The sequence below is a fragment of the Octopus sinensis genome, linkage group LG4 (assembly GCF_006345805.1).
Source record: "Octopus sinensis linkage group LG4, ASM634580v1, whole genome shotgun sequence".
Classification (NCBI taxonomy): domain Eukaryota; kingdom Metazoa; phylum Mollusca; class Cephalopoda; order Octopoda; family Octopodidae; genus Octopus; species Octopus sinensis.
The window spans coordinates 66,713,943-66,741,554 of record NC_043000.1 but is presented as its reverse complement, the minus strand read 5'-3'; the positions used below and the strand labels follow the sequence as shown (position 1 = coordinate 66,741,554).

The following is a 27,612-nucleotide window of genomic DNA, read 5'->3' as shown; positions in this document are numbered from 1 at the left end:
CTTGAAATCGAAAAAATGTGGCATCTCAAGACGTTTACAATATCAGTGATTGTAGGAGCGCTTGGAATGGATAAAAAAAAGGAACTGAAAATTGAGGATGATCCCTGGCTTACCATCCGTGGAGGAAGTCCAAAAGATTATTTTGACTGGTATGTCACATGTATTGAGAAGAGCAATGGCGCTGTGAAATTTCTTTCCTTTTCCCCCTTTATTCTCTTTGTTTTCTTTTCCTCATTTTTTTCCTATCTTTTAATTTTTCCGTTTTTCCCTTTTTATTCTTTCTTCCCCTTTTTTCGGTCACATGCCTTTGTAAATGAGCGATTTGGTGTTTCTATTTTAATGGCCTGCCAATGTATACAGTGAGTTTCTTTGCCCTAGGCGCCGGGAAGACAGTTGGCAAGAAATGGAAACAGAATTGAAAGAGGATAATAATAATAATAATAATAATAATAATAATAATAATAATAATAATAATAATAATGAAGAAGAAAGGCGAAAATGGTGAAGAAGGTGAAGATAGTGCCAATTATTGTTAGGTCCTTGGGAACAGTATCAAAAGGCATCAAAAGGAATATAATGGAAATTGGAATAGAACTGTTACAAAAGGTTTGCCTCCTTGGTATGGCCAGAATAATCGGGAACGTATTAGATAGCTGAAAAGAACGAATAACATGGTACTGTAAGCTGCAGGTAGTAAGCCCGCTATGCATGCAAGATTCCAGGAGCTCCAAAAAAGCCTGTGATAAAGTGATGGTAATAATAATAATAATAATAATAATAATAATAATAATAATAATAATAATATGGTTTCAAATTTTGCCTCAAGGACAGCAATTTTGGGGGAGGGAACGAGTCGACTACATCGACCACAGTGTTCAACTGGTGTTTATTTTATCGACCCCGAAAGATGGAAGGCAGAATCGACCTCGGCGACGAGAGAAATACCGCTAAGCAATTCGCCCGGTGTGCTAACGACTCTACCAGCTCATCGATGATAATAGTAATAATCTCTGCTAGGAACAACCCACATCCTGCACAAGACACTATCAATTCAATACTACAACTCAAACGAAACCATTCACAAACACAAGACACACTCCATAAAGTAAATATCAAAAAAAAAATAAACTACCACCAGCAGGCTGCATACCCAACGCATTACACACACAACACAACATAAACACAAATGCAACAAAGGACTGCACCAGACCTCATAACAAAAGAAACTGACGTAATTCAATACTGGGGAAAATTTGCTCTCTCCCAACAACAAAAATAACACAATGCTGCACATGACCCAGAAATACGGTGGTGTAGCAGGTGAGGCAGTAGAAATTTGCCTGAAATTACCAAATATTGAATAATAATAATAATAATAATAATAATAATAATATAATAATAATAATAATATAATAATAATAATAATAATAATAATAACAATAATAAAAGATGGGCTACAGCAAATATTCTGCTCAATACCACAGATTTGCTTGTCAGTTGTTTGACCATAACCAGTTGAGCATGTCCCTTAGTGGCTGATGATATGTGCATCTCTGATCACGAGCAGAAGTAGTGGGGGAGCATCATAGCCATGTGTTGAGAAGGATTCTTTGGGGTTTGAATAATTCACCTCTGGAAACATGGGTGTTTCGTTCAACATCCTTAAACAACCCTTACTCATGGACCTTTTGAGCAGGATGGGTTACTCGACCAGAAGAAAATTCTAACTGGGCCCCACCTACAAGGTCATGTGCTGTTTATCTTGATATGAGATCACCATGCCGCGCACATATGGTTGTGATGCATGTGCCTGGTGTACCCTTATCAGACGGGTAGTCATGATGGGTATACTGGGCTTCGTATATTTTACCCCAGTGTCACTTTGATGGCATGCACTGCTCTCTCACTCAGTAATAATAATGATAATACAGTCACTCCCGTCGAAGATGACGTATACGTGTTAAGCTTTATTGCCGAACGTCCTGCACAAATGATTTGGTTATTGTGATCAAATGCATGTGCTATGCATTAGCTCACTCTCTCCATCGACTCGACGGTGTACCATACGTCAGGTGTCGAAATGATCGCAGAGCAACGTGAGATGAAGTGTTTTGCTCAAGAACACAACACATCATCCGGTCTAGGAACTGAAATCACGATCTAGCGATTGTGAATGCAACACCCCAACCACTAAGCCATGCGTCTAGTAATAATAGTAAGAAGAATAGTAATAATAATGTGGGTATACTGGGTTCGTATATTTTAGCCCAGCGTCACTTTGATTACATGTACTGCTCTCTCACTCAATAATAATAATAATAATAATAATAATAATATAATAAAAATTACACTGATGCAGTACTAGGCACTGACTCTCATGGCTTTTGATATTAAGTGATTGGAAGTGTTAAGATTGGCTACAGCAAATATTTTGTTCGATACCACAGATTTGCTTGTCAGTTGCTTGACCATAACCAGTTGATCATATCCCGTAGTGACTGACGTTATGTGCATCTCTGATCACGAGCAGAACACCAAATCAAGCCAAATAAAACAACGAGAAGGTTCTTTACAACGAGATTCAAATTTAAGCGGAAAACTCTTGGAATGGCAAACCAACAAGAAGAGGTATATTTTGACGATTTTAGTTGTTAAACTACTATAATATTAAGTTTCGTTATAAGAGTCTGTCCAGAAAGTATAGAATTAGGTAACTGTATATTTAGACATACACACCATTTACACATACACGCACACACACACTCCCATGCATACATACATGCGTATATAAACATATCATCATCATTTAGCGTACACCTTTCTATGCTTGCACGGGTCGGGCGGAGTTAAGTCGGGGCAGATTTTCTACGGTCAGATGTTCTTTCAGTCACCAACCCTCACTTGTTTTCAAGCAAACGTATCATATTCCCTTGGCCAAACATATTTTCGCAGAATATTGAAAATATTGAGAATGTTTCTGCTTGTACGACAATGAATGCAATGTCAAAACGAGGAAACAAATCCACCTACCAGTCTTTGGTCAGCCCAAGTTATAGAAGATACTTGCCCTAGGCGCCAAGCAGTGGATCTGAACCCAGAATAATGTGGTCGAGAACCAAACTCCTTACCACACAGCCACACCTACAACTATATATATATGTATGTATGTATGCATATTTATGTGAATGTGTGCGTGTGTATAAATATATATATTTAACTTTTACATATATATATATATATATATATATATACGCACACATACATACACACATACATACATACATACATACATACATACATACATACATACATACATACATACATACATACATACATACATACATACATGCATGCATACATAGGCGCAGCTTTTCAAAATAAACATTTTGTGATAATATTTTTGAGTTTAACCCATCCTTTGATTTCGAAAGTTTCACCGTAGATGGCAAGATGAAAAATTTTCCACTGGTACACAGAGAATACGAACTATATTCTTCAGAACATGATTTGGGAAAGTCCGCCATTGAAAACTGTACGTTGAAATTTGTTATACTTTCATCTTCTCGATCCCATACATTAGCTAGAGCAAGGTCATGTGTCTTCTCTTATGATGCTTAATAGAATATACGTTATGTGTAAATCTGCTCCTGAAGTTGCAATCTGTTAAGCTTAAGCAAGCACGTTCGCTCTGGTCGGTCAAAACCTCTTAACGACTTTATGCCAACTTCTTGTTGAGGTATTTACCGTCTAGAGGACATAAATTAATTTTGGCACAGTTCCACTGGGGTTTGTTTGCTGAAGGAATGCTGTTGTAATTTTCGTAGTTTCCTTTATTAACATTTTGGAGATCGCTAGTATAGCTGTAGCTAACTCTTAGAATTTTCTTATTTAAAATTTTATGGTAACGATGACAAATAAGGCAGTACCCCCAAATCATAAGAATGTTTTGAGTAATATTGGATACGGTGCTTTAGGTGAAAGGATAGTTAAATTAAATAATATTGCACTTGTACACCTTCTTTGGTTTTTAGAGATATTATTGGATAGTGTATTTCTTCGGGAAATCCACTTTCCTTACAGTTGATGGTAGTGTAAATAAAATAAAAATTACTTCAACAAGCAAAATGTTAAAGTTGTGTTGTGGTCGATCACAGATATTTACTAGATTATCTAAGGCTATGGATGCGTTGAAGTTTGAGGTATTAAGAAGTGGCTTACAAACAGAAGGGTAATGTTTTATATGGAACCACTTTGGTATTGTAGAATTTTATCCCACAATTTCTCAGCCCCTTTTTATTAATAGTTTGGAGTTTGACAAGAATTTTATCCCTACCGTACTAATGATTTTGATTAACTTTTTGATAAAGACAACATTGGAATAAAACATAATGGCAACGAGCTATTCAATGCGCCTTTAGGCTTGTATGACTAGATTTAGATTTGTCTGCTTTTTCTTAAAACAGGAGGCACTTTTAATTTTATTTTTATCGCCATCTCTCTTCGCTGTTGAAGAGGCAGTTAAAACAGATTTTTGCTGAGCACACAGATTTTTGATAAAAAAATCTTTCTCCTGTTTTTGTGTCTTTCAGTTTTTGGTGTATCTCCTATAAAAGCTCCAACAAACCGAATGATTTTCAAAAAAAAGCCAACTAGTTAAAAAAAACACGGATTTTACTTTTGGTGACTAAAATAGACGTCTATATATGCATTGGTGTGTGCATGTGTGTATGTGTGTGTGCGTGTGTGCGCGCGCCCGCGTGTGTGCGTGTGTATGTGTTTATTTCCCACCTATTTAAACTGTTCCTGCTACCAGGTTGCAATGAACTAATGTCCAGTGTCATCTTTTGGAGATGACACTAGACATCTCTACTAAACTCTTTACTCAAGATTCACTGCCCACATATATGTAGATTCCATTCTCTTTGCCACACATTTCTCTCACCTGCATACCAAAAGCATTCAATTTATCTGCTTCTAAATATATCTTCCCCCCTCTAGCGCTGTCTGAATGCCTCCATCTTCCAATAACTATTCGACTAAATCTCTTCTTGCAATGCACAAAACCATTCTTGGCCTTCACACTCGACCCATACTTGTGCTGCCAGGGCAGAAACTGAATCCTTCGCAATATCTTAGTCGCTAATTAATTTACTTTCACCTGATACACGCATCCCTTAACGGACACGCAGCCATTCTAATCACTAACCTCTATTGGTTGAAGTGTTTGTGATTGAAGTGTCGCCAAAGCATCACAGTCTCTGAATACTACGGCATATACCATCCCATGTGGTTCCTAAGGCACTTCAGGCCAGAGTTGGCAAGTTCTGAGTTAAGTATCCTTCGCAGTACAAAATACAAGCTCAAAGTTCTAAACCCTCTAAGTGATTCACTTTTGGCAGCGCTACAACAACCCAGCTGATAAAAAAAGAAAAAAGCATGGTTTTCATCGTTTGACAGAAAAGAGATAGCGCTGCAAACTGGATTGTTTCCATTGGTCAACACATTCACCAAGTACCTATGATCAGAAACGCAAACTATGCCACCGTACATCGCATCGTCTGCAAACTACATCTGACCCTTCTACATGCTTACTAAAACGATATCTACCAACTCTGCGAAATTCCACTCCCTTAGACTTCTCTATTATCTTGTTCTGTAAGCTGTGGTTCAACAGAGAAAGCTTCCGCATGCGTCTTCCGCACTCCACATACACGCGCGCGCGCACTATGTAAGCCTCCAAAACTCAATCTCTTTCCACTCCACAAACTGAGTCACAAGTACCCATATACGTCAACTGTGAAAGTACGTCTGGTTGTCTCAAATCAACAAGGTCATCTACTCCTGAAAGTGTCCCAGAGCTGACACGTATTCTCGCCTTTCATTCTATCGGGATCGATAAAATAAGGAGCAGTTAAGCACTGAAGTTGATGTAATCGATTTACCCACCCGCCTCACACCTAAAATTGCTAACATTCTGTCAAGATTTAAAAGAATTACAAAAATCTTCAGAATCCTGATATTCACACTACTTTGATTTTTCACAAAAATTTAGTTTTCCTTGACTTTATCTCCTGCTCCGACTTTGGAGCAGTCATCCCGAGTGCTTCATTATCAACATTTCTTTGCATAAAGTATAAATTATGAATATAGCTGATTTTGTGCTTAGATTAATTATTATTACTGAGTTCAAATTCTGCGGAAGACGATTTTGCCTGTTATCCATTCGGGATCCAGTTGACTTAACCACTCCTCTTAAAATGGCTGGCCTTGTACCAAATTAGAAAAAAATATTATTACTAGTATCATTAAGTCTTAACCAGGTAGCGAGCCGGCAGAATCGTTAGCACGCCGGGCAAAATGCTTCGAGGCATTTCGTTTGAGTTAAAATTCCGCCGAGGTCGACTTTGCCTTTCATCTTATACGGATCGATAAAATAAGTACTAGCTGAGCACTGGGGTCGACTTAACTCTTCCCCCAAAATTGCCAGCCTTGTACCAAAATGTAAAACCAATATTAAACCTTAACAAGGGTCTAGAGAATTTGTTCAATTTCAGTATAAGTATTTATTTTATTGATCTCAGTTAAATTTGGGACTAGAAATATTCTTTTCTACTCTAGGCACAGGGCCTGAAATTTTTTTTTTTTTTTTTTTTGGTACACAATTTATAGACCACCCCAAAAGGATGAAAGGCAAAGTCGACCTCGGCAAAATTTGAACTCAGAATGTAAAGACAGACGAAATACCTAATTTTTTACTACCCACAAGGGGCTAAACACGAAGAGGACAAACAAGGACAGACAAACAGATTAAGTCGATTATATCGACCCAAGTGCGTAACTGGTACTTAATTTATCGACCCCGAAAGGATGAAAGGCAAAGTCAACATCGGCGGAATTTGAACTCAGAACGTAACGGCAGACGAAATACGGCTACGCATTTCGCCCGGCATGCTAACGTTTCTGCCAGCTCGCCGCTTTTGGGACTAGAAATATTGAACTATAGTTTACTCGCAACATTACAACCATGTTGTGTATCGTACCGGCATTATCACCGAGCTATGTAAGAACTTCTAACAAGGCACAAGTCCGTAATCCAGAGAAAGATATGTAACCGATTGCAATATGTCTGCTGGCTTTCCCAATTAAGCACAAAAGAAGGGGCGTAAAAATTTGCGCCATTAGCTTGCTCTATATATTTTCCCCCTGATATTTTAGTACAAAAATGGAGCAATTAAACGACAGTACATACATACATTCATACAAGTATATATATATATATATATATATACACACATAGTAAGGGAGATGAAGAGGTTGTTTTTTTTTAAAAACACTCCCGTCTGTTATCAATCATTTGACATACATAATTCCACTTGTCTTCTTTTTTCTTCTCCCTTTTCTTTTTTTTCTTGTTTACGTAACTACAAATTATCTACTTGTTGGCAAAAGACAATTATCTAAGGGCATAAAAGAATTGAGATTATATATAATATTCATATCCTGCAGGGAAACGTTAGTAGTGCAAATTAAATTTAATGGAAATTGAAACCGGGTCGCAGACATGGTTTGCTTACCAAAAGTAAAAAGTAAACAATATTGATTTCTCAAGCACAAAGAAAAGATTTGGAAAAATGAAGGAAATGGGATGGTACAAGATTCATGTTTCCTCAATTTGCCGTTTAAGTGAACCCAGTTTAACTGTACTCAGAGTTTTAAACTTATGCCGGGATGTAACCAATATTTAGCAAGATATTCTTTTTTACTCTAGGCACAAGACCCGAAATTTTGGGAGAGGGAGCCAGTCGATTAGATCGACCCCCAGTACGCAACTGACACTTAATTTAATCGACCCCGAAAGGATGAAAGACAAAAGTTGACATCGGCGGAGTTTGAACGCAGATCGTAAAGACGGACGAAATGCTGCTAATCATAAGGGCCTGGCGTGCTAACTATTCTGCCAGCTCGCCGCCTTAGGAATACGTATAATATTACCCATTCAAAGATTAGCTATTGCAGCATATCAAAGACTGGCTTCATGATGAAGTAATTATCAGGCGTAACAGTTGCTCAAGCAATCAAGCTATATTATCTAAATATAGAAACTGAAATGTTAACGATAATGATTTCCTTTAACTAAGGGATATTTTTATTTATTCATTATTTTCTTTTTGTGGGGAGGAAGAAAGGTGAAGCCTCAGGATCCGATTGAAACGAAATCGACCCTAGTCATGATTTAAAATCAGCACGTCAAGGCGCCTAGTTTCAATACAGTATGTCATCCAAAGCCGGCTTCTCTGCTGCTTCCATCAGCTGCCAAGACGATTTGTAATTAGCTTATAGTGCACTGACACAGATCCGATGGCGGTGAGGAAAAATAGAAGTTTTACAAAGGCTTCCTAATATTGGTTTCAAATTTTGGCACGATTTTTTGACAGCAATTTCAGAGGGAGGGGCTAGTCGATTACATCGACCCCAGTGCTCAACTGGTACTTATTTTATCGACCCCCGAAAGGATGAAAGGCAAAGTCGACCTCAGTGGAATTTGAGCTTGGAACATAAAGACGGACAAAATGCCACTAAGCATTTTGTCCGGCGTGCTAACGATTCTGCCAGCTCACCGCCTTAAGGCTTCCTTATATTGATGCTCCAGAGTTTCCTTAATAACATCTCATATTTATAGATCTCAGTTGCTGATTGAATAGAACTATGAATAAAGCCCCGGACTTCGTTATCCTATATCCCATATTGGTTTAAGAGTGGTTTCTGCGACATTTAGCGACTATTTTTAGCGAGTCAAGCAACAACCACTTAGAAATTACTACATAGACTCGAATCGTGGCTGTTGACAACTGATGCAATTTCACGACAAATATTGACAAATTCTAGCTTATAATCATAGGTTCCCATTTTTGATATGCGGTTAAAACACGAACTTTCACTAACATCTAACGGAACGGTAAAGCTCAGTCGCCGGTTTTCTAACGCTATCAATGTACATGTATGTGTACATGCATGTATGGACGTATGTATACGTCCATACATGCAAATGTGTATGTGTACATACATTTATATATATATATTATATATCTGTATATATATATATAATATGTATACGTATATGTATGTACACATACATATATATCCATATATGAATGCTTATATATATAATTATAAGCACTCGAAAGTAGATGGATGGACTTGTGTACACATGTATGTACATATACACGTATTAACGTATAATGTAAGTACAAAATATAAGCATATACATGTATATACGAGATGTTTGAATACGCGCATATACATATAAAACACAGATGAATAAATGAGCGTGTGTAAGCTGGCTTGTGTGTGTATGTGTGCGCGCACTTTTGTATGTGTGTGTTCGTGCGCACACGCTTGCATGTACGTATATCTATATACTGTATATCAATTCTCTGTTTGATGCTGAAATAACATAAACACAAAAAAGAAAGTTAATACTTGTTAGAATCATTTACAAAATTATATAAATTGCAGAACAAACGCATTTAAAAATAAGTGTGTCTGTGTGCGCGCGCGTGTGTGTAAACGACGTGAGAGAAAAAGAGACAGCGAAAGAGGGAAAATGATTGTATATACATATATGAATGTGTAGAAGAAGCGAGAGAAAGAGAGAAGAAAGGAAAGACAAAGAGAGAGAAAGAGAAAAATGTAAAGAAAGTTAAAGAAAAGAGGAGACGAAATCTTAAAGTATTAAAAGTTTGTCCGGCAACAGAAAAGCCTAACCAAAAGCTAAACAAAAGAAATGAACTTTTTTTCCACATCCATTAGCACAAAATTTTGACTAATTAGAAATTTAAAAAAAAGAAAAAAAGTTACATAAATCCTAAATTTATTTGCATATGGATGCATGCTTGTGTTTATGGGATCTAAAAGCTTACCTTTGTCGCTTTTTGAAGTGTAATTTGCTGTTGATAGTGGTTTAGTAAACACGACAGTGTTGCGCGATGTATGCAATGAGTGTTACAAGCGGTGTGATAACGTTTACTAAGAGTGCGTGTTTCGTTAAAAACGACTAAAACGTTAGAGAGCACACAAAACTTATCTGAAGCTTCTTCACCTTTTCTTTCTCTTTTTTTTTTACTACTACTACTACTACTGCTGCTACTACTACTACTACTACTACTACTACTACTACTACTACTACTACTACTACTGCTACTGCTACTACTACTACTACTACTACTACTAGTGCTGCTACTACTACTACTACTACTACTACTACTACTAACAACAACAACAACAACACATCATATGATTGGAGTAGGAATATCACTAATACCATCACCACGTATAATAACATTCATACGCTTCTTTTTCCTTAACGTTATATGTACACACATGCATATATGCATTCGTACCTCATATATATATATATATATATATATATATATATATATATATATATATATATATATATATATATACGTACATACATACATACATACATATATATATACGTACATACATACATACATATATATGTATACATATATATATATATGCATATATATATATACATATATATATAATATATATATATATATATACATATATATATATAATTATATATATATGCATATATATATATATATGCATGTATGTATGTATGTATGTATGTACGTATGTATGTATGTATCTGTTATGCATTACACACGCGCGCGTGCACATGTGTGTATTCATGACCAGACATTAACTTTATTACTTCAAAAAACAAAAAATATATATATATATATATATATATATATATATATATGCACGCGTGTATGTATGTATGGATGGATGGATGGATGGATGGATGCACGTGCGTATGTATGCATGCATGTTTGTATATATTTATGTATGTAAGTGGCTTTTGCTCTAAATAACACATCCACTCCACCCAACGCGTGCATTGAGTGCCCATTTGAAATATGGCCTTACCAGTTTCATACATATATACATACATACATACATGCATGCATAATTCACACACACACACTTACATAAGTGTCTGTGTGTGTGTGTGTGTGTGTGTGTGTGTGTGCGCGCGCGCGTACATACGTGCGTAAGTTGTTTGCGCGAGTGCGGTTGTGTTTTTGTTTACGTTGGTCTAAAGACCGGTATTGTTGTTTACGTTATGCTGCTATCAGTTCTGCAACTTAGTAATTGGATAAAGAGAAATCGATAAAATAATCATCGGAGTAAAGTAATTGCAGGGAATGATATATGCTCGCCTGTATAATAATAATATTCATCGAACGCTGTGCTATAGCATGGCCGCAGTTTAATTACTGAAACCAGTAAAAGATTCCCGCCATATACATACATTCATACATATATACGTATATGTATATATATATGTGTGTGTGTGTATGTATGGATATATATGTCTGTATATGTGTGTGTATATAAGTGTGTATGTATCTCTCTCTCTCTCTCTCTCTCTCTTATATATATATATATATATATATAGAGAGAGAGAGAGAGAGAGAGAGAGAGTAATATAGGTGTATATAGTTAGTTAGTTAATTAGTTAGTTAGTTAGTAAGTGAGTGAGTGAAAGAGTGAGTGGGTGAGTGAGTGAGTGAGTGATTGAGTAAGTGAGTGAGTGGGTGAGTGAGTGACTAAGTGAGTGAGTTAATTGCTTACATAGTTTGGTTTAGTTACTTAAGAGTCTGTATGATTTTATTTTATATACTGAGTGCCCTTGAGGCAAAATAAATTCTGACTAAAACAATTTCTCCCCGCCGAAGATATTAGCATAGCCATCATTCTCACCAATCCTCATCATCAGTCATCACCATCGTCATCATCATCTTCACCACCATCATCTTCACCACCATCATCTTCACCAGCATCATCATCATCAACAGCAACAGCTGCACTAGCAGCAGTTTCATCATCCCCACCGACACCACCACCATCACCATCACCACCTCGTCATCAACATCACTGTTTATTATTTAGCATGAGTCACTCTCTTATGAGCAAAGCAGAAATATTCATCGCTGCTCTCTCTCTCTCTCTCTCTCTCTCTCTCTCTCTCTCTCTCTCTCTCTCTCTCTCTTTCTCTTCTTCTCTCTCTCTCTTGTGTATATTGCTTTTCTCGGGTTCTTCGCGTCGCTTTCCTTCAGTATTTCTCTCAAACTTCTTTTATTTCGTTTTCTTTCTTCTTTCGTTTCGATCGTTGTTGCGTAACCAAGTCTGAGTTATTATTATCCATCCTAAGTGATAGTAAATAAGTTCATGCTTGTGCTTCAGTTCCAATATAGACGTCATTGTACTACGTAAGATTGTTGTTGTTTTTTTCTTTTTTACTTTTCCACTAAATATAATCCACGTGTTAAAGGAATAGTACATATGTGGGTGTGTGCGTGTGAGCACGAGTTTGACAACACGTGCTTGCAGTTGTTGTTTAACCTCAAGATAGACTCGAATAACCCAGACCTATAAACGAAGCTGTTACATCCTCATCCATCTGTCCTTTTTTACTTTTTTTTATTTTATTAATTTTTTATTTTTTATTTCATTAATTATTCAATCTTTTTTGAAGACGCTAGGATATGATTTGAGACGTGTGTGTGTTCATGTAAAGTGTATTAAGAATTATATAATTAAAAGCATTCTGAATTTCTTTTCGTAAAGTTGCTTTTCTAGCTGGTCGGGCGATCACGCAAAGACGCCGTTATTCGCTCCCAGTAAAGTATATTCATGGTGTGTTGAATTATTATTATTACTATTATCATTATTATTATTATTATTATCATCATCATCATTATTGTTATTATTATTATTATTATTATTATTATTATTATTATTATTATTATTATTATTATTTTGTGATGAAAACTCACAGGTTATTTTACTGGGTATGTTGGAAAGTGTTAGCTGTCCACAGCCAGCAGACTAAGGTGACGCTTGTTTACTGGTCATACTTCAAGAACCCTACGATGAATTCTTGCAGTTCCAAGTAATACTGATCTTGTAGGTGTTCTACATTCACGCTTGTACCAATCTTTTTCAGCCATGCTGGTAGTTGAGTCCTGATACTTCCCAGTGCACCAATTACTATTACGTCTACTCTCCTCATTGACCACAACTTTCGTATTTCCCACTTCAAATCGTCATAGATATTTATTTTTTCTTCTTTCACATTCATACTGTTGTCACCGGGACATGCTATGTTGATAATCATCAATGTTCTTTCTTTTTTATTCACCACACCAATGCCCGGTTTCCGATGTCTAGTTAGGTGGTCGCACTGGATCATTGCTTCCCACAGGATTTTGCAATTCTCATTCTCGGCGACTCCATCTGGGGTTTGTCCATACCACGTCTTTGCTCTTTGTAGGGTGTGATTTCCACAGAGCTCCCAATGGATCATTCTTGCCACATTGTTTTGGTATCTTTTGTATTCGCGTTGTACCAATTTCGGGTATTCGCTAACGATGTGCCATACCGTTTCACCCCTCTCACCACACATTCTGCATTTGTCGCTGTCGGCAGTGTTGTCTATTCTGTACTTCACATAGTTGATCCTTATCGCTTGTTCTTGAGCTGCACATAAGAGTGCTTCTGTCTCTATCTTCAAGTCATTCCTCCTCATCCATAGCCACCAGTCCTCTGTATCCGTCTTGGCGTTCACATCTCTGGCAAACTGAACATTCATTTTTTTCCTTCCATGCTTTTTGGGGGGTTTTTTTGTTCATTTATTGTTCAGTCTTTTCTTTAGTTCCACAATTTTCAGTTTTGATGATACCGGTCTTCTTCGTATGTTTCAACAATGATCCCACAGCATTTTTTTATATACCGCCCTAAGCTGCTTTCCTCTGCTTCGATACAGTCCTAGCAACAGATCAGACCTCTCCCATCCTTTCTTCTGGACAAGTACAGCCTGTCGGTGTCACTCTTAGGGTAGAGGGCCCGTGTACTGTCAACATTTTTTGGTCTTGATATCCATTTTCATCACTTCTCTCTTTTACCATTTTATAATTACCACTCCATATCGAGGCGATGCTATCGCCCACGTATTAACTACTTGGATTTTGTTCCATCCGGTCGATTTTGAGCGCAACACCAACCTTAATCTTCGGAAATATTTCATCCTCAGTTGCTCTTTCATTTCCTTTTCCATTATCTCGTTGAACTCTAGTACACCAAGTTATTTGTATCTTCCCGTCTAAATTTGTTTAATCAAGTCTTTGTTCGGTAATTCTATCCCTGCTAGGGACTGTCCTTGCCTCTTTTTATGTAGATTATTCACTACTTCTTGAGTCCAAATTCCATGAATGGAATTATTATTATTATTATTAGTAGTAGTAGTAGTATGAAAGCCTCTCGGGGAGTTCTTAATTACTGGTTATTCTTTACTTGAAAGCAGGCAATAATAAATCACCAAAGGTTTCAAGTAGTACCTTCTCCTGTAACTCAAAAAGACAATATTCTCCTTAGAATGCGAGCTGTACCCAATAATGCTGTCTTCTGGATCACCTGGAGCCTGACAGCAGCTCCAATATTCTTAATATGTTCTTCAAAGCCCTTGGAAACTGCTCCAGTTACCACTGGTATCACCATTACTTTCCCCATGCCCCATAACTTTCCTATCTCGTCCCGCAGTGGCTGGTATTTCTCATTTTTTTCTGTTTCCTTACATTTCACCCTCGAATCGCCTGGTATGGCAGCATCCATTATCTTTACTTCATTTTCATTCTTATAGATAAGTACGATATCTGGCTCTTTTAAGTCTCCTTTCTGCAATCAATTTCATCTTTATTCTTCAAGAACTGACAGTGCATTTTCTTGTCCTGTCAAATTTTCTTCATCTGCTCTCTCTCTCTCTCTCTCTCTCTCTCTCTCTCTCTCTCTCTCTCTCTCTCTCTCTGGACTTTCTTAAATTGTATTGGATCTACGGCTTTTTTCACTTTTAAGGTTCCCTGCATTATTACTGAATTCCCCAAAAGGCATTCACTAAAAGAATTAAGGGCATGGCTGATCTCAATTATTTGAACCGCCTAGAAGCATTGAAACTCTACTCTCTCCAGCGCCGCTGTGAGCGATACCTCATTTGCACGATGTGGAGAATATACCACCAGCATTGCCCAAACGACCTCAACATTAGTTTCAGAATTCATCCAAGATATGTGTGTGTGTGTGTGTGTGTGGTGTGTGTGTGTGTGTATGTATGTATGTATGTATGTATGTATGTATGTATGTATGTATGTATGTATGTATTATGCGGGGCAGCAGATACCGTTTATCTGTTTGCCTCTAATACGACCGTCTTAGTTGTTTACGACCGTATTCAATGACATCTCCTTAAAGGCATGAGCGTGGGTATGTATGTTCATGAGACCACAGGGAGGGGTGTATGTACGTCTATATATGTGTTTATGGCAACACGTATATACTTGCCCTTCTTCATTTTATCTTTTAATTTTTATCCTTTGTCACTTTTTATTTTTAATCTTTTATTATTTTACTCTATGTCATGTATTCACTATGAACTATAGCCAGACCCATTAACAGGTTATAACCCGGATATTGTATCCATTCTCAAATCTAAAATTGAAGGAGTAGGACGAGTAAAATTCAAGCTACATGCTTCTTAACTAGCTGATACTCTGACGTAATAGTTACTCAATGAGAGGTGCTCAACTTAGCTAATCATCAGGCCAAGAACACCTTAATTATATGAAGGCTACGCTGTAGCTAAGTTGAGCATCCGCCACCACCCCCGCTGAGTAATTATTACATCAGAAGGTCAGCTAGTTAAGAAACATATGTAGCTTGGATTTTACATGTTCCACTCCCTCAGTTTTGAATTTGGGGATGGATACAAGACAGGTGAGGGAACAACAAACAGGTGTATTAGCTTGACGTTTCGAGCTTATGAGCAGGAATTAACGGTTCAGCGTGATGAAATACACATACACACACACAGTTATATAGATATATAAAAGTGTGTGTATGCATGTGTGTGTGTGTATGTGTGTGTGTGGTGTGTGTGTGTGTGACAAACATAAAACGCCCAGACACTCTTATATATATACATATTTAACATAAACACATACACAGGCGTGTATGGAATCAAAATAACTTTGTTTTGTTCAAGAGAAAAATAACATTATTTCAACTCAAACGAAAGAGTTCATTGAGACGAATATTTCTGGTCAAACCCCGTCTAAAAATATTAAGCATTAAAAAATTATGTTTTTTGCGATTTCATATCAATTTTTATTACTCTGTTTGCATATTAAAATATGCACCTATTAAAACATACTAACATAAAAAAATTTCATTCATCAAAAAAATCTGTTTATTAATTATTTAATTAGAATATAAAGTTATTTTATAATATAAATTGTTTTAAATATATATTTATTTGTAACAGATATGGTGCTGTTAATCCTTTGTTATTTTTAAATGCAAACAAAATTTCTAAGTTAACAAAATCTTTAAATAAAATAATAATGGGGGGGGGGGCGAGAATGAAAAAGCGGGCACAAAACGTGCACACACTATTTGATTAACAATTTCAAAGATATATTTAGCAAATTCCAACTTCAGCAGCAATATTTTAGGTTCTTTTTCTTCTTGTCCTCTACTTGTCCAGGTTCAATGCATAAGAATATTCTAGCACTCTGTCCCCGCATTTTCATTCTATTACTGCTTGTGGGCCGCAGCCATAAGTAGTTTAACTCATATTTCTAGTGATATATGTGCTTGTAATACATACAGTCACAATTAGCGACGACTAAATTTTGCCTGTACAGTTTATATTGCACCAAGCTGCCCACATTAATGTTATACTATAAGACTTGGCATTTCGCTAAATAAGCCATAAATACATATGGCAAATATACATACTGACGGAGAGAATTAGCTGCTCCATGGGAGCAATGGAGGCACACTGTTGGCAATCTAGTGTTCTACTTTTGCTTCGGTCATGGGGCAGTTGTCTACACTGTCAAACTGTCAGCATATTTAAATGTGCCATTAAGTAGTTATAAGTGATTTAACTCTTACTTCTAGCAATATATATGGTTTAGTGACGACTATATATATATATATATATATATATATATATATATAGAGAGAGAGAGAGAGAGAGAGAGAGAGAGACGTGGTAAGAAACTTCCTTCTTAACCATATGGTTTCGGGTTCAGTCTCACTGCGTAGAACCTTGGGCAAGTATCTTCTACTTTAGTCTTGGACCTACCAAAACCATGTGAGTGGATTTAGTAGCAGGAAACTGAAAGAAGCCCCTCATATATATATATATATATATATATGCGTGTATGTGTGTCTATGTGTGTGTCTTTGTATCTGTGTTTGTCCCCCATCATCGCTTGACAACCGGTGATAGTATGTTTACGTCTCTGTCACTTAGCGGTTCGGCAAAAGACCGATAGAATAAGTACTAGGCTTAAAAATACATATATAATATATATACACACTTATATATATATATATCAAAAGGATGTATTATAATACTATTCCACAGCCATACCAACAATCCACACCTGAGTAGTACCAATATATATATATATTATACATTATATACATTATTAAAACCGAAACTTTAAACAATAAAACCTTCTACAATATCTTTCCATCAGAACTCACCTTGTAACCTAATTATCATTTTACATAGCTCCATCCACACCAGAAAAAACAAATTTATTAAAGATTTTATAGAGCCAACATAAACTTAAATATAGCACAGTCCGATGAAGGGAAGCAAGCTGAAACATCAAAGTCACTGTTACCACTCGTGAAAATGTAATATGTATGTGCTTTTTTTTTTCGTTTGAGGAGTGTGAATATAAAATTCAAGTTTGTGAGCGAAAAATGCTTAAAGAAAAATGATTAAAGAATAAAAAAGAATTAAAAAGAATCCTTTTAAAGAATTGGAATCATTGACAGAGAGCATCAAGCTCCAATTGCATAAAAAAAATACTGAGATGTTTCGCACAAATTTTTCTCAATTGTTTTTAAGAGTCGTTAACCACTTAGTCACGAGGAACTCATACCTAGGAAGATAAAAAATAGTTTTGAAACCTCTTTGTTTGGGTTGGATATTAAAATTGTAGGCGAACTTTTGAATTTGTTATTAAAGAACATGTCATTAATATAGAAAAGAACCTGTAATAATATTTGAATATCAACGCAGAATAAACGCATTCAGCTAATGGTGTGTATTGCTTGCCAGATATTGCAGTGTAGCATTTATAATGCCTAATATTCTGGACCCATTTTCAGTTTGGTCACAGATCAAGTGCACTGAGAGCAATTGACCGAAATAGTTCGATATGTTAATATTGATTTTAAGAAGAAAACAGCTTTCATATAATAGTTTCTTCTTTGATTTATTCAGTTACAACGATGGATACTGAGAATGGTCTATGTAGTTTTTAGAACAATTTGTAGAAGACGAAATACGTTAGAAGACTGTCGGTTTCATTGCTATGACAATACTGCAGTTATGGCTGTTTATATAAGTAATGTTAAACAGGATTAATGAAAACATTGCGAAGCTATTTTTGTAAGCTGCAATAATCATTGTGACAGTTTAGCCGGACTTCGTGTTGCTAAACATGATGCATTCTTTTTTCACTGCAATTCAGACGCTTTATTCGTTCTTGCCCTGTTCAACACCGCGTTGGTAAAAGCTGAAAGATGCTTCATCAATAGATGTCACCTCGATTTAAAACGTGATGAAATGTTAAAACAGAGACTGCAGTCAATTCATGAATTGTCTGGTATCATATTGGATTTTTTGTAGTTGATAATCGAAATCAAACTTTTTATTTCTTGGCCTTTCTTGGATTTTAGATGAAAATCTTTATTCGAATTGATTGTGTTCAAAAATACTTCCGAGATCATACTATTAGTTTTCACGATCATGCTTGCAATTTTAAGACTCTTCGAAGTTATTTTTGAAGTAGTCGAGAATAATTGACCAGTGAATCATTTGAAGCTGGCGTGAAGCTTTTATAACGCAGATATCCTTGTCTCCAACGTGGCGCTGTATGCCACTTTTATAATGCCGACTTATACCAGGGTTATATACATATCCACATAACGGAGTAGACATCAACCGTCTCCACTTGATGCATTCCCAGATACTCTGCCAACAACTGTAACCAATCCCAAACAACTCTCAACGAACTATAACGACTTCTCAAAAATTTCCTGTTACTCCACGAACTCAGGAACGACACCTTTCGACTTCCTGCGATTTCTCATCTCTCGCTCTCAGTCAAACACGCTGCTACTTATACGAGTTCGGTTAGTTCATTCTCACAGGGAGTGTCATGATTCTTGCCATAACTGAAACTATGTGAAGAATGTAATATTGAAGGAGAAAGACACTCCAGAAGAAAGAAACAAACATCTGGGGAAAAGGTCAAGGATTAGCCGTTAAAGAAGAAATGATGAGAATAACGAATCCATAATGAAATGAAAGAAAGATTTATCAGTCTTCATGTTTTGGATTCTGAATTTGGATTTCTTTTAGAAGCTAGAGTATTCCTGTTTTACTCAAATGCAACAGCATTCATAATGTAAAAATCATAAAGGGAAATAGTCTCAACCTTGAACAGTTTTATAGTATAAATATAGACGGATTTGAGTTTTACAAATAAAAAAGAAAAAGGAAAAGGCTTGGATGGCATTCTCAGATGTTTCTGAAAAGTCATCAAAACATTTTCATGTCCAGCTGTTTCAAGTTAGTTAAAGAATTTGGTGCAGAATATGGAGCACACTTCATTAGTACCAATTTTCTAAGGAAGAAAAATTTTATTTTGCAAGGAATATAAACTTCAGAGTAACTTACTATTGCAATTTTAATCACCAGCTGAGCACCAATTTTTCAGCAAAGTGAAACATGAAAGCTTTATTAAAAATAACCAAAATAGGTGTAAACAAGCTCTTTCTTAAGGTAGATTTAGTTGCTATTTCTAGCATGTATTCTAATCGTGTAGAGCAGGGTTCAGGAACCACACGGTAAAAAGAAAATTCTCTTATATCCTAAGATCAAAGCAGTAATTAAGGTGCTTTCAATATCCAATAAGGCATGGACAAATTTGTATTAGCTATAAATTTTGTCTTGTGACATTAATCATGAGTCAAAAAGACATACGACTGGATGACTTAGTTTCTGCACCTTTACTGAAGTCAATTATTATTTAGTATTTGTACTGCTCATCATCGACTCGAAAGCTCATTTGGGAACATGTGTTATTAGTTACGGACAATTAGTGTGAATTCACGTTTGTGTCTATGCTGATTCTCGTTAGGTCATTACAAATAAAGAGCAAAAATTTGCATGATGGTAACACGGTTCATTTTCTTCTTTTTATTAAATATTTTTATTAAATATATTTTTTTTTTGGTGCATATAATGTAATTCCTTTTGAACAATTAATTTTAATAAAACAACAACAGTTCAGGGCAAAGGTTTTATCATATCTGTGGTTAATGGAAAAAATTTTTTTCAGACAGTGCGTTTGTCATATCTGTAAAACTTAAGTTACACTTTATAAAATATACACTCTGGAACGCCACTGCTGGGCCAAGTATAAAGAATAACAAAGGATTGTGTGTTTAGACATATGAGCATTTTCAAAAAGATCTTTATGCAAGCACTGTTTTCAAGAGTCATATTAATGAAAATACTTCCGCAGGGCAAAAAAAGTTATGAGGTGCGGGAACTAATTGCAGAGAAAGGGATCTTGGAACAGATTAAGATGATTTGTTGTGCCAATGTAAGGTTCGGTAGCAAAGGCCTTACATGTTCAAAGATGAAGTCAAGTTTTTCCCGAATACTAAAGTCTTTCCATTACGGTCTTGGAGGATCAAAAATGATTTTGTTATCTGGTCACTAGTACATACAAAAGTTGGAAGCGAATAATCTTATTACTTTCTTTTTTATCGATATCAGGAGTTTTGAATTAAAACTGCAGTTGTCCATAACTCAACTTCAAAAAATGCCTCAACATAAAAAAAAAAACAGGTCCATAAAGATACTACTGAGAACAACATTTCCAACAGAATACAGAGTGTGTATGATGCAGAGTCTTTCAAATTCTGGGTCGATTTCCAAAGTGGTTTCCAGGAATATAGTCTCATTTGCTGATTATCTGTCCGTTAAAATTACAGTTGTCAATTAATAGATTTATTTATTACATTGAAACAAAGATATTCATTTTAGGAGGCGAGACTAGGTAACCGGTTTCATCGAACTAGTATACCGCAGACACTTGTTTTAATGCGCTAGTATGTATGTATGTATGTATGTATGTATGTATGTATGTATGTATGTATGTATGTATGTATGTATGTATGTATGTTTTGTTTTATGTATGTATTCTCATGCATATAGTTGCATGTCTAGACATGCTCAAATACAAGTTAGATGATAAATTTGTGGAAAGTTTAATCATAGGTATAAGCCTGAACTTATGTATATGTGTGTTTATATATATATATGTGTGTGTGTGTGTATGTGTGTGCTTATATATATATATATAATATATATATATATATATATATATATATATATAATATATATATATATATATGATAATATATATATATATGTACATGCATATATGGCTACAGGATGTCACCAACGGTGCAGATAACATGAAATACGTAAACAACGAGAAAAAATGGAAAACAAGTCAAGTAAACACAGAGAAAGGACTTTTCATCAGTTGTTGGCTGTCTATCTACTCCACATTTCGAGCATTTAACGACTCTTCAAAAACAGTTGCTCCCATAAATTCTAAAATAAAATCTAGTATTTATGGAGGATCAAATTTGGGAACCCAAAAAAATGACAGTGGAGACATACAAGGAATCCGAACGAAAACAAACATGGAAGGTCGTTAGACCAGAACGAGAGGAAAATAATGGACGATGGGAGAAACATTTTGATATATATATATATATATCTGTAAATGTAATACGTGACAATTATTCGGTAGCCATAATATCGAGGTCTCTTTCATTCTTTTGTTGTCTTACCATTTCTATCAATATATATATATATATATATACGTATATGTATGTATGTATGTGTGTATGTATGTATGTATGTATGTATGCTTGCATGTATATATATTGCCGGCTTTAGGACTGGAACGCAGTCATGCAAATTCTTCTTGACAAGTCAAAAGTGTGTGTGTGTGTGTGTGTGTGTGCGCGCGTGCGTGCGTGCGTGCGTCCGTGCGTGCGTGCGTGCGTGCGTGCGTGCGTGCGTGCGTGCGTGCGTGCGTGCGTGCGTGCGTGCGTGCGTGTGTGTAAATTCTTACGTATAAGTGGTTTCGATTCTCAATTTTAAAACAACACTAACACTTGGAAAAAAGGAAAAGAGATGACGTCAAATCAATCAATACAGGAAAATGACGTGACTATTGGTCAGCATGTTGACTTATTTTCATCTACAGATATAAAAATTATCAGCGCGGAAAAATGAGTCGTGCAAGTGAGATATGATAGCTAATCCATACGGTGAAAGATTGGCGGAAACAGCAGCAGAATATTTAGTGATGGAACGACGCTCTGTGCCACATATCTCTAGGCACAGAATAAATAATAAGGAACAATGACAAACAAAGTAACGGACAAGTCTTTGGGGAAAATAACTTGTTGGATATGAACTACTGGCATATTTTCAAGTTTCTGAAATTCCACATACTCATTCAAATGCTAATTAAAAGACACACATATGTAGGATATGATCTCATTACACTTCAAATGTGATTATTCTATTCTTTGGTTACGGACTGATTCACGACTGCCCTAATTTATTATATACACACAATCATATATATATAATATATATATATATATATATATATATATATATATATATATATATATATATATATATATATATATATATATATACGTACATATATACCGGTGTAATTGTACTAAGCAGTGTTTACGTATAATCACAATCTAAGTTAGTTGAAATATGTTTGTCACATATTTCAACTGCTAAAGGCTCTCTCTCGGGAATCTGGGACATCGAAGTTTCGAGTTAGACTCTTGTCGATCACATGTACCTAAGAGGTGATTCTTTATTACGATAAAAAAATATCATACATAGAGGGGAGATCACAGGACATTACAAACAAATAGTACGTTTATGAGTTTATTTTAGAAGTGTTTTTTTAAAAATATGATGATTATTAACTTCAAAATTTAACACATTTTACAAATTTACACTTATATTTTAAGAAATTTACAGTTTTACAACTTTTACCCTTGGTCATGGAGCCCAACGACTACAACATGCTTTTTACTAAGAATGAGATTAAGTAGGGTCATTCACATCCAACTTCCTTGCTACATCCTTCCATCTTTTCTCGAATATACTTCGCGACAGGTGTCTCCTCTCCAGCCCTCTCTTGCTCTTCAGATAATATCTGAAGTAATATAGCAACCCAAGGACAGAGATAAAAGTTTCCGTCGCAACACCTTTCATTCTAGTTCTCCATAAACACTCTTTCAACACTGCGACTGTACATAAAAAACATACCTCACCTTCCTTTGATAGTCCGGGTGGCGGTACAATATTGATCATGGACTCAGCGGATAGCTGTACTCTTCCTTGATGCGACAACACGTGTTCTACGTAAATTATCAAGGCAGAAAGCTCCGGGCACTGTACAAGAGCGTGCAGAACGGTTTCATCGTCGTGTCCGCACCTTGGGCATGTCGGTGGCACAGACATTCCATTATCGTCTTGCCGCTCCAGCTGCCGAGCCCCAACCCGATGGACTTGTCCTTGTTAATTTTTGCCCCTGCCACCGCCTCGTATCCTTTGATTGCATCCTCTACACAAGGTAGCTGATCTTCATCGGGCAGGGTGATGGTGACGTCATCCGCATATGCAGAAACAGACTTACCACTCTCCAGCCTCCGCAGCAATGGCTCATGAGCCAGTACATATAGAAGCGGAGACAGGGGACACGCTTGACGAACTGAGCGCTTGATCCCAAGTGGCACCGACAGGTAACCGTTTATCTGGACTGCGGGTTTGATGCCGCCATAAATGGCAGTGATCCAACCACGGAAGTCTGGGCCTAGCCCAGCCGCCTCGAAGACCGCCGCCAGGTACTGGTGGTCTACCCTATCAAAAGTTTTACTTTGGTCTAAATGGACCAGTGCCCCACCTTTACCAGATAATTTACCAACCCTGTCTAGGGTGTAGTGCAAGAGATGGAGATTGTCCTGGATTGATCTGCCTGGGATGGCGCATGTCTGCGCTCTCCCAACAAGTTTCTCCGCGACACCCGCCAGCCTTTTCGCTAGCACCTTCGCCAAACTCTTTAACTCTACATTAAGTAGACTTATGGGCCTAAAATTACTAATATGGTCTCCCTTGCTCATGTCTTTTCTGGTCAACGTCATCACTCCCCGACTCACAGAGCTGGGAATCCTCCCATTCTGCTGCCAGTTTGTGTAGACGCAGGCCAACAAGTGTCCGACCAAGTTTGGTATACTACGATAAAATTCATAGGGCAGACTATCCAGCCCCGGCGACATGTCCCTGGAGCACTCAGCCAGCACCTCTTCAACCTCCGTAGCTGTTATAAGCCCTTCAGAACATTCCGCCTCCGTGCGAAGAGTCGCGGCCCACCGGCGAGGAAGTCCTTTAGGGACTCCCCACGGTCCATCCCGCCGCTCTCCCCGAACAACCGGGCGAAATGCTGGTGAAAAGCCTTCTGCATCTCCTCCTATACTTCAATCGTACGCCCATGTTCGTCGTTAAAGACTTGGTAGAAGCACGTCTGCCTCTCCGACTCTCCACACGACGTGCCGATCCGGCAACGTTAATACTCTCTCTCTCTCCTCACCGCACGAAACTTAGCTCTGACTCTAAACCCTTCCTCTTCGGCTTTGAGATGACGGAAAAAAACCGCTTTCGCTGCCATCAATCTCGATGCAGAACAAGATTCTATGGCCTCATTTAATTCCTTAATTAGGCTCCCTTCTATTCTAGTCTTCTCTAGACTGAGCTGTTAACTAAATCTAACAGACTCAGAACGAATGGCTCGCTTGAGGGCACGCCACCACCTATTATTAATGATGGCGCCGGTTAATACACTCTGCAATAACTCCTTAACTCGGGCACGGACGGTTTTAGAAGTCAAAATAATAGACTTGTTCATCTTCCAGTACTCTTATATATGCCTATGACACTTACCTAGGGTACACCTCACGCGTCACAAACTTGTGATCCGTATAAGGGATATAACAAAAGCGTGGACAATTAACGTCTTCCTAACTCTATCCCTAACGAATATCCTATCTAAATAAGATCTGAGTGAACCGTCGTTATTAGGCCACATCCACTGTGGAACCAGCGATTCATCCAGCCTGTATTGGTCCACTAGATTATAGCTTCCTAGGGTTTCCTCTTCTATCAGTCGAGCCAACACTATTCACCCGTGCGTCGACAATAATGTTAAAGTCTCCTAGTACAACTAGAGATTTTAACGTCACTAAGAAGTTCTCCAGCTCCCAGAAAAAAAACAGCTTGTCTACACTCCTTGGGAGCGTAGACAGCCACCAACTTGAAGGACGACTGTTTACTTACGTGTGTCACACCCAAGACGACCAGCCTACCTTCTGGGTCCAGAAAGACTGTACTTACCTGTACGTCCAAGTTTTTCCTGAATAAGACCACTACGCCCCGCCTCCCCGTCCCCCCACCGACTATCATCAGAGCTCACTTCAAAGCTCGAGTGTACAAAGCAACAAAAGACACCTTTGTACACTCGAGCTTTGAAGTGAGCTCTGGTGATTATTGATAACACATCATTTCTTTCATTGAAAGATATAATTTTTTCTTGCGTCTTGGAGTGGGGTTTGGTGAAGGATTTTAACAAGGGGGTGGTGTGGTGTGTTTTTCGTATGTGTCTGTAGTATGCTTGCTTGTTTTCTTTGTATGGGGAGGAGCGTCCGTGGCTTGGGCCTTTTTTCTCTTGTGTGATGTAACCATGGTAAAATCCATTTCTTCTTCTGTTACAGGAGTTGTGTCTTCTATTTTTTGTGTCTTTCCTTGTGTTTTTCTTTTGTTATTACCGTAAGGTGGGCTGCGATTGGTCGAGAAAAGTCACGCGGTGTCGTGGTTTGATGTTGGTATATGGGTATCAGTTAGCTGGAAAATACCGCATGGTAAACAGGAAATTGACCACATGGAGGACAGGAAATAGACCACGTGGCGATTAGGAAATCGGTCAGTTTATTGGGGGCGAAGTAGGTATTGGGGCAAAGGCAGAGCTGGCAGTCCAGGTGAAAATAGTGGCGCCCTGTCGACAATAGTCCACTTGATGCTGGGTATTTCATCTTAGAGAGAAGGAAGTAGAGTTCTCTTTGTCCCTGAATCTGAACGAATGCATATGCTGGGAGAATCTTCAACATAAACACAGAAGCAAAGGAGCTAGCCACCCGCCTTAATACAGAGGATCACGTGGACTGCCTCGCCACGCGACCCCCCCCCCCATATTACACTCAAGGACCATAAGCCTAGCTTCCACTCCAAGCCCAAATGCAGGCTGATCAACCCCTCTAAAAGTGAGAGAAGTATTATTCTGCATGCTATCAACACCGGTATCAGAAGAGCTACAGGGTTGACACAATGGAACTCCAGCGCAGCCGTGGTCGACTGGTTCCACAGTATCGAGAAAAAAATCAACCTGTAGATTCACCCAGTTCGACATTGTCGACTTTTACCCTTCCATATCTGAGCCCCTCCTTCTGAAAGCCCTAACTTTTGCTAAGCAATACTTCCTCCCACTTTGAAGGGCATGCTTTTGCAATCTAGGAACAGGAAATATCAACCAAATAATACCTGATGCACAAAAGGGACAGAGACGCAGGAAAAACAGTAATATGTGACAACCGATGCAGATTTTGTGAAGTTAACACCGAATATATCACCCACATCATAAGCAGTTGTCCGAAAATGTCATTACGTTATCATCTACTGATGAGATACGATATTATAGCTAGGACATTGTATAACTAGATCCGTCAAAAGAATAATCCCAAGGACCAAAAAATAAGAACCTACAGTATGGTGGAAGCCATAGCCACTCATTATAAAAAGGAGTACTGGTGGAATGTCCTAGTAAAAACTTCAATAAAATATAAACACAATAGACCTGATATAATGATTCGGGACAGAGAAAAGAAATTGTGTACAGTTATGGTACAAGTCCAGGTTTATAACTGTAATTATTGGAGCACTGGAATATGTAATATACTGCCTAAATACCAATCTTGAGAAATTAAGGTTTCTCAGAACCAGAAAGGAGAAAGCTGATTCGAAGACTACAGATCCAAGCCATCACTGGAACTGTAAAAATTTGTAAAACTTTTCCGCACTTTATCATTTACGTATACATGAGCATGTCTAGATATGCAAGTATATACATGAAAAGACAGACATAAAGCAAAACATACAAACCTGCACGTATACATTCATACATACATACATACATACATACATACATACATACATACATACATACATACATACATACATACATGCATACATACATACAT

The 27,612-nt window shown here is 37.2% G+C and overlaps 1 protein-coding gene across 2 annotated transcripts in view; it reads right to left on the bottom strand.

The window, feature by feature from the left end:
• The window catches only part of LOC115210706 (monocarboxylate transporter 12), a 103,413-nt gene extending 93,294 nt beyond the window's left edge, over positions 1 to 10,119 (bottom strand). For both annotated transcript variants that reach the window (XM_029779399.2, XM_036502094.1), the window contains exon 1: positions 9,921 to 10,119. The gene's annotated coding sequence lies outside the window, so the exon portion shown is untranslated. The remainder of the gene's footprint in view (positions 1 to 9,920) is intronic.
• Positions 10,120 to 27,612: the final 17,493 nt, after the last annotated feature.